This window comes from Lagenorhynchus albirostris, chromosome 1 (genome assembly GCF_949774975.1).
Source record: "Lagenorhynchus albirostris chromosome 1, mLagAlb1.1, whole genome shotgun sequence".
NCBI lineage: Eukaryota > Metazoa > Chordata > Mammalia > Artiodactyla > Delphinidae > Lagenorhynchus > Lagenorhynchus albirostris.
The window spans coordinates 14,339,612-14,358,726 of record NC_083095.1 but is presented as its reverse complement, the minus strand read 5'-3'; the positions used below and the strand labels follow the sequence as shown (position 1 = coordinate 14,358,726).

At 41.6% G+C, this 19,115-nt stretch overlaps 1 protein-coding gene across 1 annotated transcript in view; it reads right to left on the bottom strand.

The window, feature by feature from the left end:
• Positions 1–15,893, bottom strand: part of FOXN3 (forkhead box N3) — a 404,980-nt gene extending 389,087 nt beyond the window's left edge. Inside the window, exon 1 of the mRNA XM_060121498.1 lies at positions 15,741–15,893. The gene's annotated coding sequence lies outside the window, so the exon portion shown is untranslated. The remainder of the gene's footprint in view (positions 1–15,740) is intronic.
• Positions 15,894–19,115: the final 3,222 nt, after the last annotated feature.

The window sequence follows — 19,115 nt, the reverse complement described above, 5'->3', positions numbered from 1 at the left end:
ATACAAATAACTAGAACCTCACCATCACTATATCAATCACAAAGCCAACTATAAAGGTCTTTTTCCACTCAAAGCAGTTTGTCTGCACCTCCTCATCCAACCCCCTATAGGGCAGAATCTTATCTGTGTTGCTCATCTCCCAATGCCCTGCCTCTCAACAATATCTAGCACTCTGTAGACCTCAACAAATATTTTCAGAATGACTGAATGAATTCTCATAACAACCCAGAGACAGCTGAAAAGGCTGATTTCAACAGTGCAGAAGAAGCTACCGAGACAGATTAAACTGATCCCCCATGGAAATGCAACTATTGTTTGTAGTGCCCCCTCCAGACTCCCGACGTTTGGGGTTTTCTCCAAATTTTTATTTCAACATATTTCAAATCTAAGAAGAAAAGTTGAAGGCTTAACATAATGAGTAAGTTGCAGACCACAACGCTACATCCCTAAATATGTTACAACAAGAACCTTCTCCTTTCATTCAGAGGTTTAATTTTTTTTTTTTTTTAAGAGCATACAGTATGTTCAAAACTGAGTGATAGGGGACATTTTCAAAAGTTGAGCACAGGGCTTCCCTGGTGGCGCAGTAGTTGAGAGTCCGCCTGCCGATGCAGGGGACACGGGTTCATGCCCAGGTCCGGGAAGATCCCACATGCTGCGGAGCGGCTGGGCCCGTGAGCCATGGCCGCTGAGCTTGCGCGTCCGGAGCCTGTGCTCCGCCACGGGAGAGGCCACAACAGTGAGAGGTCCGCGTACCACACAAAAAAAGTTGAGCACAAAATTCACACCTTCAAGGAAGTTATTATATAGTTGGGGATTTAAACTGTACAAACATGAAATAATTCAGGAGAATTAGGTCCTAAAGTTGGTGGCCTTGATTATAAGTGAAACAGGAGCTCAGAGAAGTGAGAAATCAGGTTGGGCTGAAGTTTCACGGAGGAACTACATGACAGAGACAGACTGGTTATTTATTAAACCTGTTTCTTCTTTGTCCTAGACACACATCCAGACTACTTTTCCCAGCAACCCCTCTTTGCAGTCAGATGTGGCGATCTTACCAAGTATTAGCTAATAGAATGGGAAAGGAAGTGGAATGTGCCACATCTAGGGTTGGCTAGTAAAAACATGCCACTCATGAGTCTACACATTCTTTGCTTTTTTGCCAGTGTGATCCAAATAAGCACAATGACCTTGGGAGCCATAGACTGACAATGGCAGAGCCATAGGAAGGAAAGTGGCTCATTCCCTAAATCACCACGTGAATCAGAGCCATTCTTTAATCAGGGATACCCATTTTGGACATATAAGGAATAAACATCTATTGTTTTGATTCACTGCACTATGTTGTGTTTATTGAAGCAACTAGTGTTACCTCAACTAATACAAGTTAGGGCTTAAATTACCCTGGAATATGTGTGTCAGGAGGTAATATTTTGAAAATAATGACTGTGCTTTTCCTCTACTGTTTTTTGCACACCCTAGTTGCCCAGAGACATTCATATGTTTTTTGCACACCCTAGTTGCCCAGAGGCATTCATATGTTTCAGGGACTATTAGGATTATTAAATAAGGAATACAAAGAGAAAGAATAGTTCTTTTTCTGGCAATATGGCAGAATAGATACCTTTAAAATCTTCTGAAAACAATCAAAAATGCTGGACAAAACATGTCCTCAAAAATAGTTTGAAATGCTAACTTAGGCTTCTGTTTTTACAAGTTAGCAGGGCATAAGGGTCAGTGATAAAGTTGCTGGCACTGACAAAGCCAGGGCCCACCAAGGTACAAAGTGTAATAGGAGGTGTCCTGCTAAAGATAGGACTCCAAAAGGCTACCAGAATTGCCTGCCTCAAAAATCAGTGCTCAGTAGAGGGGAGAAAGTCTTTACTGAACATTTATAACTATAAGACAATCCTTACATGGGTTTTGAGTATGAATTGATTATATGGTCGGTCCCCCAACCTCTAGTTGAGAATTTTTAAGTCCTTGCTTTGCAGATTGGTGATGATTCCAGGCACTTGGGAGAAACAAATGCAAAATCTAGTGAAACTCACCTTCAATTCAAACCTCAAATTATTCTCATTGATAAAGTAAAAAAAATAAGGTCACAGTAAAATAAAACAAAGTAAAATAAAAACCACAAACACACACATGCATATAGAAACAAAGCATCATGAACAAAAACTAGCAGAAATAAGAGATAGTAGAACTGAACCCATAGACATCAAATTTTTAAATTATCAACTAACAATAGTGTATGTCAACTCTATTTCAGTTTTTTAAAAGTCTAAAAAATTATCAGATGCACAATATAAAATAAATGTTTAAAAAATAATAGAAGGACACAAGTATATAAACTATGAGCAAGATTAGACAGGTTAGATACAAGAAACAAAAAGGACTGAAAAAATTATCGACTGTAGCATATAAAGATATTATATAGACAGAAAATATGAAAAAGAGGTTAATACATAGAGAAGACAACAGAAGTCTAACATATACCTAATCTAAAATCCAGAAGTAGAAAAAGAGTACTAAGCAGGAACAATACTCTGAGAACCTTCCAGAATTGATGAAAAAAATCAATTCACAAAACAAAATATCCAAAGCAAAATAAATACATAAAAAAGAAATTCACATCTATAGACACTTTATAATAAAACTGCAGAATGCCAAAGATAAAAAGAATATCTTCAAAGCAGTTATAAGGTTTCCGTGAAAAACAAATACCTTCCAAGACAAATGGCAATTAGATTCAGTATTGATTTCTTAGCAGCAGAAGTCAGAAGACAACGGAACATCTTTAATGTGTTGAAAGAAAGTAACCAGAATTTTATACCTAGCAAAACTATATTTTAAGGAAAAAAAGGAAAGAATTAGAATTTTCCAACAAACAGTAAGTAAAATAGGTCTCCCTCAATTGATCCTCACTTAACGAAATCTATGAAGAGAAGTGATGGGTAGGGGAGTACAAGTCGGGGAAGAAATTATAAGCAAAGAAAGTAATAAATATGTGGGTAAATCTGAACAAATTTCTATTTTTAAATGATAATGTCTAAGCCACGAAGCTAAAAAAAACCCACAAGATAAAACTAAAACACTGGGCAAAAATGGGACCCAAGCTAGCAGGGGCAGGTGTGAGAGGTGGTAATGACTGGAATTAAATGGTCTAAGCTCTTTGCATTGTTTAGGAGGAGAGGAAAGATAATGATTCACTTTAGACTTTTAAGTATGCATGCTTAAATTTCTAGAGAACCGCTAAAAGAATAATAATAGAGTGTAAAACTTCCAAAGTACTATAGAATAATACATGAGATAAGGAAAAAATGTTAATCAATTCAAAAGAAGGCAAGAGGTGAAAGAAAAAGAAACATGAAGAGGTGAAAAAAAAAGAAACATGAAGAGGTATGACAAATGGAAAGAATAAAATAACATGAAAGAATAAATTGAAATCAATCTGAAATTACAATAAACATAAATGCTTACATATTTCATTTAAAAGATATGTATGACTGCATAAAAACAATACCCAGTGTTATGTCATTTACAAAAGATACATCTAAAATACAGGATGTAGGGACTTCCCTGGCAGTCCAGTGGTTAAGATGCCTCGCTTCCACTGCAAGGGGCATGGATTCGATCCCTGGTCAGGGAACTAAGATCTCGCATGCTGTGCAGCACGGCCAAAAAATAGAAAACGAAATAAAATAAAATACAGATGTAAAGAGTTTGAAAAAACAAAGAATGGAAAACTAAGAGCAAGAACTAATAATGAAGAAGCTATTATATCCTACTGTTGACTAGTATTGTTGCATGGACACCAGACAAAATATGCTTTAAGACAAAAAGCATTATGAGAGTTAAAGTGCACTACTTCATAATAATAAAAAATTTGATTCTCCAAGAAGATAGAAGAATTCTAAATGTGAATATACCAAATAGTGTAACTTCAAAATATATCAAGAAAAAAAATGATAATCTACCACCTTACTGAGAGACTTTTAATACACTTCTCTCAGTAAAAAAATAGATCAAATTGGGATAGGGACTTCCCTGGTGGCACAGTGGTTAAGAATCTGCCTGCCAATGCAGGGGACATGGGCTTGAGCCTGGTCCAGGAAGATCCCACATGCCACGGAGCAACTAAGCCCTTGTGCCACAACTACCGAGGCTGTGCTCTAGAGCCTGCGAGCCACAACTACTGAGCCCGTATGCCACAGCTACTGAGCCCACATGCTGCAACTACTGAAGCCCGTGTGCCTAGAGCCCATGCTCTGCAATAAGAGAAGCCACCACAATGAGAAGCCCACGCACTGCAACGAAGAGTAGCCTCCACTCACCGCAACTAGAGAAAACCCATGTGCAGCAACGAAGACGCAATGCAGCCAAAAATAAATAAATAAATAAATTTATTAAAAAAAAAAATTAGGATAGTGGTCATCTTGCAAAAGATAGTGCCTTAGGGGCATAAGGGGACTTCTTGGGTGAAGTTAACATTCTATTTATTAACATAAGTGCTGGTTGCATAGGTGTGTTCACTTAAAGAAAAATCCATCTGTTTACAGATGTAACTGTAGACATAAATATACACACAACGTATGTTTACATATATATAAATACATAGGTATCTATACTATATATCTGTATATACTACAAATGGTGTGTGTGTATGTATATATATATATATAATGTTTCCATCTATATGAAATCGTGTGCAACTAAACTATATACAGTTTCAGGATTTTAAAAGTATGTGGTAAAATTATAAAGAAAAACAAGGGCACAAACCAGAAACAACATACTTCACATCTACTCACATCCAAGTGGCTAGAATTTTGCCATTCTTTTTTTTTTTATAAATTTATTTATTTATTTGTTTTTATTTTTTTGGCTGTGTTGGGTCTTCAACGCCGTACGCGGGCTTTCTCTAGTTGTGGCAAGCGGGGGGGCTACTCTTTGTTGCGGCGTGCGGGCTTCTCATTGTCGTGGCTTCTCTTGTTGCAGAGCATGGGCTCTAGGCGCTCGGGCTTCAGTAGTTGTGGCACACGGGCTCAGTAGTGGTGACTCGCGGGCTCTAGAGTGCAGGCTCAGTAGTTGTGGTGCACAGGCTTAGTTGCTCCACGGCATGTGGGATCTTCCCGGGCCAGGGCTCAAACCCCTGTCCCCTGCATTGGCAGGCGGATTCTTAACCACTGCGCCACCAGGGAAGCCCAAATGTTGCCATTCTTAGCTGCAAGGGAGTCTTAGAAATGTAGTTAATGGACATAGGTGGGAAACCAGTTCACTCTGCCATAGGCAGAAATTCCATAGCCTTGAAAGTCAGGCTTTCTCCTGGGACAGGATTTTCACCTATTAGCAGCAGTCTGGAGGACCCAGCTCAAAAAATTGACCTGAAGGCTACAGAAGATACTGCTTTCTTCCATGAGTGACAGTGAAGTTGCTAATCTTTCTGCCTGGATGGTAGAAGGATGAGATGGTGGAGGAGAAGTGAAAGAAAAGCCCACCTCTTTCTGGGTCCAGTTAACGATGGGAAGGAAAAAGGAGATAAGAGAAGAAGACAGTGGATTCTGCCTCTTGATAGAGGAGCTACCCCTGAGTGCAGAGGGATGTGTTTGTGTCCATCCCCCTCCATCATCCAGAGCCCTAGGAAGAGAGGGTCTGCACCAGCCTGGAACACAGCTTCCTCAGCCCAGCACTGCAGCCTGATCAAACAGAGGGAGCTGTGTGGTGGAGTGCCTCGGGTAGACTGTGGACTGAGTAGTGGACCCCTTGCAAGGACCACCAGGCCAGTGGGCTTGATGGATGGTGTCACACATACTCAGAGTTTGCTGCCAGTGGGAGCTAAGGGTGGACCCAGCCAGCAGGGGATGACACGCCAGGTTCTGATAAAGCCAAGAGGATGACCAGATCAACTTTTTTTGCAAACTGTGGGTCACTTATTGGGTCCCAAGTGTGGTTTTTTGTTTTGGGGTGTTTTTTTTTCATTAAATAAAATAGAATGGAAAAGATCTGAGTACATCAAGTATAAAAAGGATAATAATACCTTGTAAAATTTCTATTTCAGCTATACAGGTTTTTTTGTAAAAACTTTTGTATCACCTGTCCACATATGCTTACTGGAATCTCATGAAAATGTCTCTGTGTTTTACTTTGAATCTTTGGAAACCACTGGACTAGACTATGTGTTATAAGAGCCACAGGCTTCATCTGCTAATACAGAACAAGCAACACCATGGCAAGAGACCCAGCCTCTGAGAGTCAAGGCCACCGTAACTAAGGAGACAGATTTGCTAGTCTTCTGTAAGAAATAAGAGTACACGAGACACCCCTTCCTCACACTCTGACATCACCGGCAAAGAAAGGGAACAACAGGAAGGAAGGGATATTGTTTTCCTAGGAAGACTGAGAATTATCTTAAGGGACCATTTGGATTATCAGATCAAACTAAGTTTTTAAATAGACGGGATCAAAAGTTATTATTCTTTTTCCTGATAACCGAAGGGTGTTTGCTGGGAGGAAGGTTTGCTGCAGACAAAATAGACAAATTGCATTTTTCTGCACCTCACAGTTGCAGAGTGGGTGAAACTGGTGACCCTACAACATGTGAAGCGGGGAAGAAGAAGGTTGTGGTCAGGGAACAATATGAACAAAGTCAGGGGAGCTAGAAGGAATAAGGCAAGCTCAGGGATGAATGAACCCTGACCAGATCCGGGGGCATTTCCTGAGCACTAATGGGGACGGCCAGATTATAGAAGGTCTTGAAAGTTAGGCAGAGGAGGACAGACTCGGTAAGGAGAGCAACAGGGAGCCCGCATAGGTTCTTAGTAGATGAGGGACATAGCACAACAATAACAACGTAAAAATAAAAATAGCTACAATAATTTAAGTTGCAACTATGCATCAGGCTGTCTGTCAACGGTTTATCATTAGCTTTCACAAGCATCCTTTCAGGATTTCCAGATTAATGAGTCTTGTTTCACATTACTGAGCCTGAGGTTAAGGTCACACAGTTGTAAGTAGGTTTGAAAGCAAAAAGTCTAACTTCAAAGCCCTTAACTTCCAGAGTGGCTTAGGGACAGAAGTCTTCAGGAGGACAGAGGAAGGAAAGGGGCCAGGAGGGACAGAGCACCTCGGAGGTTCCCAGCAGTATTCTCAGAGTGAGGCACTAGAACTCAAGATGAGGAGATGACCATGAGGTGGATTTCAAAGAAAGCAGCAAGGAGCCCTGGTGATAAATGAGATACCTGGCATGTAAAACAAGTGGCTGTCCAAGTTTCCCAACCTGGGAAACAAGGATAATGGTTGTAACAGAGAAAAACCAAACCAAAACAAAAACATACACAACAAAATAAGTGCCCTTATTGAAAATTTCTGCCTGAATGCTTAGACTCAGAGCTTATGTCCTTCTCTTGTTCCCATTTCTCAGACCGAAAAACCACTTTCTCAGGATCTTCATTTTGAAGTTCAGAGGACCACTAAAAATTACTCTTGTAAAGCATTCTCAGTTCCAAGACTGTGGAAGGAGCTGAGAAGTGGAGAGCATTGTAGAGGCTGCTGGTGCCCGGCCCACGTCCCCTTCAGGCCTCACTACTCAGCGCCACCAGTCCAACCTTCACCTCGACCAGAGGTGTCAAGAACCTCCCTGAGCACCTTGTCTGGCAGAAGCTCACGCACCAACCTTAAGCGCTGGGAATCAACGTCTCCTGAGTCATCAACCAGTGCCTAGAAGCGACATGCTGGACACCAGCTCTCAGCGCGCCTAGGCGCCCCTCGCAGTGTAACCGGGGATGGAGGTGGAGGGGGCGGGGTGTGGGGGCATAGACGAGTCTCCCACTCGCGCCCCCTACTGCTGTCCTCCTGGGATCGTCTCCCAAGTAAACTACCCACCCTGGAATCCTCCTTGCACTTACACCTGGAGAGAGGAACTCAGGGAGGGCGTCCCTTCAATCTGTCGACATCAGCTTAGAATATAAACTTCAATAGGGCCAAATTTGGGGATACTTACAGTTTAAGAAGCCACTCAGAGTTAGGGAACAGACGGTTGACTCTGCCGGTGATTTCTTCCCCTTTAGTTCCCTATCACAGGGCATAGTCGCTTATATGCAGTAGGCACACAATAACTGTTCATTGAATGAATGGGTGGGTGATTCGTTCCCCCAAATTGGTGCATATATATATATTGAACACGTCCCTAGATCAATTCTTTAAAATGACTTCACATGTGAGATCTGTGAAAGGACACGTGTGAAATATGAATTAGTTCCATTCAAGTGCTGATCATTTACCTGAAGTCTTCCAGAGAATTAGAAAGTACCAGGCACCTGCATCACTGAAAATGTCCACATCGGTTCCATTGCTAGTTCCAACTGGTCACATACATACCAGGCATAGTGGGGTGCCCAGGTGAAGATTTAACTTGTCATTTTCCCCTTTGCCAGAATGAGAGCAGAGCTCCTGGCTTAGATGAGAAAGTCAGACTAACCCAGTTTCACTTGGTCTATATAAACCCATGTGGAGTTTGTTTGATTTACAGGTAAGGGGGTCTCAAGAAGGAGATACCCAACACCCTCCTAATCTGACAACTGAAGCCACTTGTTTTTTATTCCAAAAAAAATAAAGGAGGTATCATTGAATTTGCATCTCTGAGTTTCTTGAGCAGTTCTTATGAATTATAAAGAGAACACTGTCTAGGAAATCTGTTTTCTGGATGCCACCAACAGAAATTCTAAGTGTAATATTTGGGTAATTAAAGAAAATCATATCCCTGTGGTAAGAGCCCTTCGTTCACCAACTAGGTGAATGTGCTCAGGGATGCATGAAGGGAATTTCAAAAGATGAAGATGGCAACTTCCCTGGTGGTGCAGTGGTTAAGAATCCACCTGCCAGTGCAGGGGACACAGGTTCAATCCCTGCTCCGGGAAGATCCCACATGCCACGGAGCAACTAAGCCCGTGTGCCACAACTACTGAGCCTGCGTGCCTAGAGCCCGTGCTCCGCAACGAGAGAAGCCACCACGATGAGAAGCCCGCGCACTGCAACGAAGAGTAGCCCCCGCTCGCCGCAATTAGAGAAAGCCCGCGCGCAGCAATGAAGACCCAACGCAGCCAAAAATTAATTAATTTAAAAAAATTCATTCAAAGAAAGAAAAGATGAAGATAAATTAAGGAAGGTAACTCTGACAAGGGAACTAAAAGTTTCCTCCCATCACTGATGGTCAAACATGGGAACACAGAATGTCAAGAAGCAAAACCCTACTTCTTGCCAAAATCACAATATTTTTCCCGCCCCTTGCAATTTTTCCCAGGAGGAGACGCCATTTCAAGCATAGAAGGGGGAGTTATCAACCCTGGAATAGAAACAGAGGAGCAGTTGTAAGGTAGCCAGTGGGACAGAAAATGACTGGAACTTGGAGTCAGGGGGCCTGAGGGTGAGAACTACTTGTACCAGAGTGTGTGGCCTGGAAACATAGTTACCTCAGTTTCTTCATCTGTGAAGGGATATTACTGCATATTATCATTATTTAGTAGTAGTAGTAGTAATATTATATTAATACTAGATTATTATAATAATTAATAGGGGCAGCACCTGATAAACAAAAACCCCTTATCAGTTGGATGTGACTTTTCTATATTATCCAATATTGCCAAACTTACCATGAGCAACTTATTTCTTTTCCGAGAGACCATTCTAAATGCTAAATCCAATTCCATGCAACAATATGACTGTCTTAATTTAGAGACCTTATTAACTAGTCATTAAATGGTAACTGTTTTCATTTTACAGGCTGCAAAAATGTTAAGTTTGCCAAATTAGAACATTTCAGACTTTAAAGAGAAATGTGAGGTTATCTAAAATCTAACCTTGTATAATATTCTAAAATCACCTCTTCCAGTAGGACTTACTACTGTCTGAATCTTAAGAAAGTGACATCCGCAAAGGTAGCAGACACACTCTGTAATATTTGGAGCCCTCCATTAACAACTTCAGCAAGGTCCTGGTAATTGGAAGCATCCTTGAGTTCCAAAACAAAGTCCCCAAGAACATCGGAGTATAAATGCTCACTCAAGGAGAGTCACTGGTCTATTATTATGAATACACCTTGGGACAGCTCCGTTGGTTTTCTATGGCTGTACACACTCATTCTTCTTTGAAATGCAGGTGGGAGGAGGAATAAGATAGCTTTAAACAGCCTAAACGTGAAAAGCTTTATTCAACCCAATTCAACAAACAAAAGTTAACCACAGTCATTTTCATCCACTACCACGGCCAACTATTTTGTGCTTATACTAGTTTTATCTTTCTAGAGGAAACATTTTCTTTAAAGAAAGAAAAAGTTCTGGCACAAATTGTGAGAAGATCTGTGGCTTCCCAGAATATTGATTATTTTAATCGCCATCTCTGACCCACACAGGTACTAGAAGTATGGCAAGCACAGTGGAAGTAATAGGAGCATGTAGACAGGAGGCTGTCCTTTCTACTTCTATAAACTCCCCAACTGTGCGGCCTCCAAGAAACAATGCAAGGAGGTTTGCTGTGACCCTAAGAAGCACAATGCTGTTGATACCGTTTGCGTGAAGTCCCTGCTGCTTGTAACCGAGCACATGTGAATCAAGGGGTTGTGAAAATTAGGAGTGGAAGTGAAGGGGATCCCTCTGTCCGCCACCCCTAGAAATCTTAATATTTATGGCCTCTGGGATGTAAACAAGGGGAACTGAACTCAATCCCAATACTGCCATTTCAGTAAATCTCATAATAGAAGAGATAATCTGAATATGTTTGATGATATTCAAATATCATCCATGTGTTATCATTTTACTCAACACTCAAAACACTACCGCGTCTGCCAAGCAGATTATATAGCTTGGCAAACTTTCATTTCATGAATGACACTTAATATGAAATAATTTTCACTGACAGATAGAGTAACAGTGATATAACAGATCCTGAGGTGGTACTAGAATAAATCCACACATTCCAGGACAATGAGAATCGACTAATCTCAAACACCTGCACATGATGTTCCTGTAACTTATGAGGAAAGGGGGCCCTTTAAAAACGTCCTTTCCTGGGGATATATGTATATGTATAGCTGATTCACTTTGTTATAAAGCAGAAACTAACACACCATTGTAAAGCAATTATACTCCAATAAAGATGTTAAAAAAAAAAAAAAAGTCCTTTCCCCTTCCCTTATTACAGATGGAACCAGGGCTCTTTCATACTTATAGCCAGTCCAGCCCAGCGCTATATACAGAATGTCTTATTAGAGCCCATTGTCTGTCATTCCTTCTTCCTCCTCTGAGCACAAGTGCCCTCTTAAACTGTCAAGGCAAAAGTTCTCTCTTCAGCTCAGAAGTTCCAGGACTCTGCAAGCAATTCCCTCGGGGCCTTCCTTAGAGAATATTTGGGGCACTTTAAAAGCAGTGGTTTTCAAACAGTTCACAGGGATACTAGGGTCCTAGGGTGTGCCCCAGGCACAGCCCAGGAGAAAAGAGCAGATTCTGGGTTCCCGGCTCTTGGTTCCCCCGGAGCAGCTCTGGTTTTATTCCACTCGTATATTAGGGTCTTGCATAAGACTCCATTTGGTGCTAAATATAAAACCAAAATGATGTCTTCAAAAATGTGTGAAAACCATCGCAACAAATGGTGCCCTCCCTTAGGCTCTCTTAACCCCCTCCCCCGGCTGTTCCCTTCAAACGGAGGTTTCTGTACTTATTTTCCTTTAAAGAACCTCACCCTGTTTCCTCTTCCAGAATTTGAAACATACATGAATTGAAACTATTAAATATATTTATTTATAATATTCAAAAAGTAATCCAGAGTTTTGCACAATAAATCTTTTCAAGGTTAAGATTCGTTTTTCTCATACGGACTCTAGCCTGGCTTTAGCTATAGCCCCTCCCCAAATTCCAACTCTCCCCCACTCCAGCAGCAAAGGAGGCATACACCTGACATGTAATCTTGATGGATTTTACTATCACAAGCCAAGAGAAGAATGAAGCTGACTCTTTCCCTTTACCTCTCCACAGAACTGGCATTTGGTTGGTATTCTGGGCTAATTATTAGAAATTTGGCATCCTCATCAAAAAACGCCAACTTCAGTTAATGTCTATATCTCTGACAACTGAAAATGAATTGGAATTTTACTGAACATCTTGTGTGTTGGTCAAATAAGTTGTCCATAGCAGTATAATGACCAATGTTTCTAATCTCAGAGTCAAAAATAAATGAACAGAAATGCCAAAGATTTGGAGTAATTTAATTGTACTCCTCCAAAGTCCATTTAAAAATGAACTGTTCTGAGCAAACTATTTGACAGACAATGGAGCATGAAGGCAGATTCTAGAAACTAACAAATCCCATTCATTTCCTTCAGTTTGTAAAAACAAGCAACTGACATGTTTCCTGCCAATGAACATAGTTGAAGATAAGAAAGCTCCCTACAGGAAATCCTTTGCTAAAAGAGAACAGTTGTGCCACTAAGCTTAACCTTTTTCACCGAATCTCAATCAGTTAAATATTTGACAAGAGGGGATCATGAAGTACATGCTAAATCACCCCAATGATGCTCTATTGCTTCTAACGTCTGTATTTCCTATGGCATAGATGCAGAATATTAAATAAATATTACAGTATAGTTAGGATTCTTTCTACCTCCTCTCCCCTGCCACCATGCAATTAGTTTATGAAAACAAGGGAAATTTTCTGCTTTTTAAAAAGACCAAAGTGTTAGTTAAGTGAAATGTAAAATGGACCATTTTCAGTTAAGACTAAGCAATACCATGCTATAAATCATCACGATTATAAGAAGGATATTTCTAAATGAATATCAAGCGCGTCAAATTTAAAGACTACCATTGACAAGATTAGAGAAATATAAGAAATGCACCGGTTTTATATTTACAAGCTTCAATGTTGACCCTCAAATTCAAAATTTAGCCTCCTCAGTTATTTTTTGCTTAGCAAAGTGAAAGGGGGAGATCTCCAAACTTTTCTCCTTTCTTTACTCTCCTCACTAAAACCACTACCAAGATATTGAAAATATTCGCAACCTTGAGGTGGGGAACCTCTCAATTATCCTAAAAACTAAAGCACTCTTCTCCATCCACAGAAGAAGAGGAAACTTTTCTAAGTTAACCAAAATAATAATAACTGCAGTTTTGAAAGAGCCCTTATTTCTGTTTAGGATTATCCTTTCCCTGCTTTGCTACTAAGAACACCCTTCCTTATACTTCCCAAAGCACCAGACAGAGTCTTCATCTATCCTGTACAGGCAGCCTTAGAGCAAAGCTCCAAAATGCCACAGTTCTTCAAATTCAATTGCAACAGTTCATGTTAGAAGCCTCTTGCAAACAGAAACTCTTCATTATACCGTCCCCAAATGACTCTTCAGCCACAGGTAACAGCCTAGTCTTTACAGCTCCACAGAGTGTTGTTCTAACAGTAGACTTACAAATCAGTTCGCTTCTACAATTAAGTGATCAAATACATTCTTCTTAGCCTTCCCTGGCACAACTCCGAGGTAGCAAAATGCAAAGTAAGCACGCGTGCTCCTCCTTGCTTTAAGCCCTTTTCCTCACATCTTTTCAGTAAAAATACAGTTATGAAATCCAGGAGACTGCATTTTTGGTTGTTGTTGTAAAATGACCTTGATTTGACAGGCACGGTCTCAGGTTTCAACAGATGCTGTGGGAAAGCTTACAGAAGGCAACATGTTCTCCAGGCATCTGTGATGACATGCAGGTTTTGTTTTTTTGTTTTTTAAATGGTGGTTATGGTAGTGTACGTGTGTTGGAGGGGGTAACTCGTCTCAGTTTCCATGACAACCATGTCTCTACTCATCGGTTGTTAGATACCATCCACTTCCTGTGTCTAAATTTTTAAGCCAATCGGAAAAGTGTTTATACATTTAACAACTTCTGGGACGGTGCTTCTTTAATTGGGGTGTTTTAAGGCTCAAATGGAGTTGTCCACCGGCCTTATATTTTTCCGCTTATGTAGAACATTTCACAATATTTACCAACTCATTCTTTTAAGGTGAAGAATGCCCTTTTTTTTTTAACTTGAAATGCATTCTCCTCAAACCAGATGCCACAATTTCTTATAACAGTCTGCAAGCTGATTTTGATTGTTGGCTCTTCGTGGCCTTTTTCTTTCACTGTTACAGACTTAAATTTAGTGCATGATACATGCTAATAATGCACAAGACACCTACATTATCAAAGTAAAGATACAGTTAAGCACCATCTGCTGACAGTGATATTTAACTCTTCAGATCAAAAAAACAGGAAAAATTATTCTAAGTTGAACAACTTTGCATTCTATAACTCCCAAGGAGAAACCATTGAGAACGTATTGTAAAGTGATATGTCTATAAAAGCTGATGTCTGCAAAGAAATTTGTCACCAGAATGGCCTACTTTCTTTGGATAGAAGCAACAACAAAAAATTAAACACAAAGGTATCTCAAGCAAACTGCACCCAAATTAAAAATCAACCTTGCAGAAATCTGGGCACGAGAAGGCTACTCTGAAATTACAGCATGATTTTCAAAGAAGGTTTTGGGTGACTGTTTCCCTAAGTCTTCATCGAACTGACCAATCAGTGTGAGAGCAGAGTGGGCTGGAGTCATTTGTGCAGTCTTCGGAGCTCTCCAAGCTGCTCTCCCCTCTCTCAGGCAGTGCTGGCGATCAATGAAAAACAGGGAACAAAAGGAATATAACAGGATGTCTCCTTAGCTAAGGAAAATGATTCCCTTTTTCCTCAATGAGCCAGCCGCACCCTGCCCACAACAGCTCCACATGGGAGCTCCCAGCAGACCAGACCTTTCGGCTGAAGCACATTTTACACGTGCAAATCATGTGTCCCAACTGCTGGCAAATGTGTCACCTTAAGCACATCCTGTGACAGCGGGCTCCCCGAGCCCAACCAATTGAAACTAATAAATTAAATAAATTAATAATCCCACCATTAAAAGCTACCAAGAAAGACTGTGTTTCCCTTTCCCAAATGTCAAATCCGAGAGTATAAACAAAGCATGAAAAATACTCTCTTCAGCCTCCCCAGCCAGTAATCATGGTTTTCTCCTCAAAACCAGGTTTCTCCAGAAAGAGAAATATTCTGACTGCCCTCAAAGGAAACTCTCATCTGTATATGTCATATCAGGATAACCAGTTACAGTATTTGAAAAGAGGTTTAAACTGCCCACAGATTTGACACTGTTTATAATTGATAGCAAAACACTTGACTGTTTATAATTGATAGCAAAACACTTGCGACAGCAATGCTGTAAACTCTGCCCGAGCCAAACTCCACATTTAACACGTTAGTTCCTTGAAAATAAAAGTAATGCCTGGGGAGCCCACAAAAGTAAAGACCTAGGAAGTAATTAACAGAATTACATCAATTATTTCATAATTTTTAAAAATTATCCATTTGTCTGCTATTTAAAAAAACAAATTTAAAAACTACTATCCACAAATTCCTGAGAAACTTTTTTTTTTTAAATGAACTTACTTTTGAGACAAAACTAATGAAAATATGCAACTTGCCAGCCCTGGATCTCTCCCATTCGGACTGCATGCTATAAATCAATCTGAAACCAGGTGGAAATACGGGGGCGGACACCTTAAAAAATCAAAGTGTGCCCCCAAATGCAGCAGCCTGAACAGTGAGGGCTTCTCGTGACAATGCTGAACCAGAGCAGAAGGTCAGGAGGCAGGAAATGAGCCCCATTTTCGTTACCTTCGATCGCCTGCCCCCCCTTCTGCTTCTCGCGGCCGCATTGGGGGGCTGCGGCGGCGCTGGACTCGCGGGTGGCCCCGCCGCCGGGTCGCGCCGTCTCCCGGCAGAGCTGCAGCCGATCACGGCCGGAACCCCGGCTCCAGCCCCGGCGCCCGCCCGGGGTCGGCGGCGCGGCTCTCACCCGGGCCCGGAGCCCTGCTGGGTCCTAGTGCGCGCCGCGCGCCTGCCGGCGGCCAGGTCTACAGCCCGCACGTACGGCAGGCGGCTCGCGAGCACCGTGGTTCCCCGGGAAAACCGAAAACCCCGTCGTCCTCTTTCAAAACCAGACACGGTAGGTGCGGATGAACTGGAGCTTAATGTCAAATCCCGGCCTAAGATGTTAAAAGAAAAACATTGGGGACAACTGAACTCATTGAAGGCGGATATTAACATCTGTAGCCCCAGTGTAAAGCGTAGGGCAGTAACTGGTTTCCGTAGGTTCTCCCGGTGCACTTGTGATATTGTACATTCACAGACGGTAAGAGAGAGTGCGGCATCAGTAATGATACGTTCCGAAGATATAACGGCGCCCCCGAGAAGAAAAAGGTTGAAAATTGTGTGTTTAAAACAATGTTTTAAACAGTTTTCCAATGATTTTTTTTCCTAACACGTCCTTCTGCATTTTGCTTTCTCTTACTTTATCATATGCTATTTTAAATAACAAAGGCCCATATGGCAAAACACGCAGTCATTTGATTTTCAAAAGACCTCAACAATTGCATCAGAATATGCACTCATGTATCTCCTAAGAAATCAACGAGCAAGAATTAATGGTGGCATATGGTGTGCTTCATGGAGAAAACTGAATTACAAATTAAAACAAATGCAAAAATTCACAAATTCAGTAAACTGAAAGTAAATTATGACCGTAGATATATACACAAATCAGCTTATGTACAATTAGGGGAAATGTAAGTTCTAGATTTCTCTAACTGCAGAAAGTGTGTTACATGAAGAGATTCCCCTCATTTGCCCCCAAAAGGGCTTTCAGCGCCCTCTCAACACATTTGTTTACTACAGCCCACCTGGAAGGCAACTTTTAAACTTGCAAGTGCTCATTTAAGAGGACAATTCTATTAGCTCTTAATTCAAAATAAAAGTGCTTTAGTTTGAAAAGCCTGTTTAAAAGGCTTCAAGACTGGGAGCTTTACTTTCAGTCTTTGATATCACCAAGCTTGAAGGTCACAATTCTGTAAAACTGCTAATAACAATGGCGCTGTGGTTTGACACCAAAAGGAAAATCAAATGTGTGTTTTCTGAGTTCTATTTTTGGAGCTCAAAAAGTCCCTTTGAAAATTACTCTTGCCCTCCTCCTTCCCAATTATAGCTAAATAAATGTAATAGAAGATTTTTAGTATTAATTAAACATCAACGTCACCTTTCCTGCTGCCTGATGTCCACGCAAAGAACCAGTTGTAGTATGTTACACTTGTCGATCTTCAAAGCCCTCGCACAAACATCTCATGTGATCTTTACCATACTTCTGTGATAAAACAGACACTGTAATCCCCGATTTTCAAACGAGAAAGTGGAGGTCCCGAAGGGTACGGTGACTTGTCCAAAATCACACAGCTGGTCCTCAGAGCAGCTGGGATCCCCAACTCAGATGCCAACATCTCCAACAGACTCCTGCTTTTTCAAGTGCCCACCTGGCCTCCCAACTATTTCTCTACAAATACTATGGAAAATGAGGTATCCAAAACAAAAATTCAGTTATGTTCCTGTAGTCATCATTTCTTACCTGTTTTAGAGCAGCGATTTACCAGAATGGAAATAAGAGGCTAGTTGCAAAAGTTTTAGTCTCTGCTAAATGAGAAAGCTGGCTGGTCGGACTTCTGTCCTGTGGCTGTCCGGGGCACCCTGGCAGACTGAAAACTTGAAACTCTGGGGCTAAGCAATGTCCCTGTCACCTATACACCCTTTTATTCTTTATCAGAGACTAGAAACTGACTCCACTTGACACATGAAGGAAAGAGGTTTTCTCAAGTGGAACTTGGTTTTCTATGTGCAGTCCCAGCACTGAAAGTCCACAAGAACCCTAGAACCTCAAAAGTTTCAGATACCTGGTGGCCTGTTCATGATATCCAGGGCATCCCTGTCCAGACCTGGTGATAATCGAGGTGTTACTTCTCAGCCCTCCTGCACCCCTGGGAAAGTCGCGAGTCAGTTCTGTTTGTAGCATTCTACTTCCTCCTCTCCTCTGCCGAAAGGAAATGTAACTTCTCTTATGATGTGGCCCAAACCAGCTAAATACCGGCCAGGTGAGTGCTGGGTGACATTTAACTGAAAAGACAGTAATATCTGATTCTTAAAAATGATTCATTCCTGGGCTTCCCTGGTGGCGCAGTGGTTGAGAGTCTGCCGGCCGATGCAGGGGACACGGGTTCATGCCCCGGTCCCAGAAGATCCCACGTGCCGCAGAGCGGCTGGGCCTGTGAGCCATGGCCACTGAGCCTGCGCGTCCAGAGCCTGTGCTCCGCAACGGGAGAGGCCACAACAGTGAGAGGCCCGCATACCGCAAAAAAAAAAAAAAAAAAAAAAAAAGATTCATTCCTTTCATGGGCAGCTCATAAGGAAGAGTCTGGTTGTGGCAATGTCCTCAAAAGATGTGGACGACCTTCCTGGGGAACCACTTGGAAGGATTCATGCAAAACTTAGGTGGTGAACTCGTGTGATTCCTTTGTTGAAAACTGGTCTAATTATAATCACACCATCCACTGTGGCCTTCAGATGTTGTACGTGCTAGGCTGAAAGTCATCTTAGTACCAATAGGAGGTGATGAGAAGCTGAAAAGAAGAGCTGGTGGTGAGCAATTCCTCAAAGCAAGAGTGCACCAGAAGAGGGACTGGTCAGAAGAAACCATCATTCATTCATTCATTCATTCTGTATACCTCAAACGTTGAAAACCTAATGTTTTCATGTTTAATGTAAGCAAGGTACTGTTCTAGGCTCTGGGTATAAAATATAAATAATGCATTATATGGAGCCCTCAGACAGACAAACAGTTGCAGAGTGGTGGTGTAAGTGTTGCAGTAAAACCATGTTACAGGCACTGTGTGTTCGAATGCCAGTGGTTCCAGTCCTGGGCCAGTTTGACTTTAGAGCCATTCTCAGCCTTGCCTCTGCTCTGTTTTGCTAGTAGCTGACTCGTGCAGGCCAAGGTTTACAGAATCTTGGTCAGTTGGCTAATAGCTGGATATGGTCCATGAGAGGCACTGGAGGGAAAGTGGAGGGTGGGAGGAAAGGAGAGGCCAGAGAATTTCTTCACCTCCCTCTTGCCTCTGACAGCATCTCTAGCCATGACTGCATCTAGCTGGGGCTTCTGCCAGGTGACCC